We start from the raw sequence: 2,375 nt of genomic DNA on the forward strand, positions 1-2,375 counted from the left end.
CATCGAATGATGTACGAGAAGCGTACCCAAGAACGTCAATCCGCTATGAATGATATGCCGGGAACGATGGTCGGTATTGCATTAATTCGCAGATTGTGGCTCGATACTAGAGAGCGTGCCATCCAAGCGTGACATCCGGCCGTCGAAAAACTACCGGCCACGAAACGTCGGTTGTGTTTGTGAAATTAATATCTTTTATTTAAAAAGTTGCGCAATTATACTGCAGCATTCGACATGCGTTGTGTGTAACAATGAATGCAATAAAACGTTCGACACATTCTCTTTTCAGCAGTTTTCGTTTTAGCTCCAATGTTATTTTAAAACGGCAGGTTGTGTCCTCGCCGCTATTTAAGTTAAAAAATGTCCGCGCTCTATAAAATTGCAAAAACGATATAAATTCTCAGTACACTTCTTGTGCGACCATATAACAGTGGAGACACCAGCAATTGTGAAAAGATGCTGCGTATTATTTTTCCTTATTTTTGTAAACATAATTTTGAATTTTTTAAATGAAACCGTATTCAACGAAGTATCGCGGTATAATTTTTGAAAAAAATTTCAAGAGATTCTAGTCTCAAAATCTAAATATTTGCAATTCATTACGATACGAGCTCGTAGAAAATAATTCTCTATAATTATTGTCTATTTAATTCTATAATCATAACATTCTATTTTATAATTATGTTTATATATTTTTGATATATTAATGTTCTCGCAGATTTAAGTCCAAATGACTCATAAATAAAATAAACGATGTTACGCGATAAAGATTAGTAAATAAATATAAATAAGAACGATGAATGTGTCAGCCGCGAGTGAACTTTCTAAAATGTTGTTACATTTCCCGGGTTGTCGCGTTGACAAACGAGGTAAGCTCAATGCTAAATAACTCATGAAGAAAACGTGGCAGTTATATGTCAGAGCAGAGAAAAACGAAGAGGATTCTGCCGCGCGAATGCGAACGAGCGCGGGCGATGAAATATGCGAGTTCGAGGGCGGCAACGTGCGACCGCAACTTTCGGTGCACCGCATTTTCCATCGGTCGAGCTTTGTGCGTGCAAGAATATTTACGATTCGCGGCTTTTGTGCGGCATATCGATTTATGCAAGCCTGATGCTGACGCCACGTCGATACCGCTCTCGAACTCGTGCTAATAGAATGTAACAAACGCGTTTTGTACGACTTCCGAATTCTAGGCGATTGAAATTTTTGTCAGGGATAACTTGAAAATGTCATTAATCTATAAGCCGTTTTGTACAGAGAAAGAGAGAAAGACGCATTACCATTATGACACTAATGGATTGATTTAACGAAGTAAGGAACAAGGGTAATATTTAATACGCTCTTAGTAGCGCTCTTAAATTATCCGATATTCATCACACCGAGCGGTACCCGAGAGAATGAACGGGTGGGTTTTAATTAACATCGATGGCCGCATCGAGATTCGTATAACAGGAAAGAAGAAATGAGGAAAGAATTGAGAGCCAGAGGAATGAACGAACGGCTGTTGCCGCCGCACAAACTCTAGAATTATCCGAGAGCGCGTCCACCGATTCCAGGCCGAACAAAAGAGAAAGAGGAAGGAAACGAACTAAAGTATAGTCCAGAAGCGGGTTCTCTCCTTCGAGATGGAGGACGCCGACAATTATAGAGATCGGTTCGCTTGTGGGGAACTGTCTTAACGTTTTCTCCAGTAATTGCGTCGTATCACCCTCTTGCAAAAATAAGGAAGAACAGCGTTGAATAACGAGAGAAAAGGAGAGAGAGAGAGAGAGAGAGAGAGAGAGAGAGAGAGAGAGAGGCGGAGAAAATCGTAAAAAGGAAAAAGAAACGGCAAGGAACAAAGGAATGGATGAGAGGGCAGAACGGCAAGAGAGCCTGCAAATCGTCGGCCATCCTCTTCAGAAAAGGGTGCCAGAGTCCTGGTGTTCCGTCACTCAGGATGGATCTTCTGCTTCTCTCTTCCCTGTTCTCCTGTCCATCTCCGGTCGTCGTGATCGTTCGTGAGAATTATGAAAGCCGGTATTTTAGCTCCTATTGTGCCAGGGCTCGACGACGCCCAACGTCGTTTATTTCTCATGAAGCCTAAATAAAACGGCCAATAACAGAAAATCGCAAATCAACGTCGACTGCTGAGACGGTGCAGCGAAATGTATGTTTGCTTTTTCACGAACTGGCGCTTTGTTTATATGTACACTGGATACACCATGTTGTAAACTGACCTTTACATATGGTTCCGTTTATTTAAGAGGAGTTAAAAACTTTTTTCCTTAAAATTCATTCTTTCCAATTAATTTGCAGATTAAGATTATATTAAAGAAAATTAGTTTAAATTAAACGTGAGGTGCGGAGCTAAATGAACCGTTCTGCTGAAA

The sequence above is a fragment of the Mycetomoellerius zeteki genome, unplaced genomic scaffold (genome assembly GCF_001594055.1).
Source record: "Mycetomoellerius zeteki isolate Tzet28-1 unplaced genomic scaffold, Tzet1.0 scaffold96, whole genome shotgun sequence".
NCBI lineage: Eukaryota > Metazoa > Arthropoda > Insecta > Hymenoptera > Formicidae > Mycetomoellerius > Mycetomoellerius zeteki.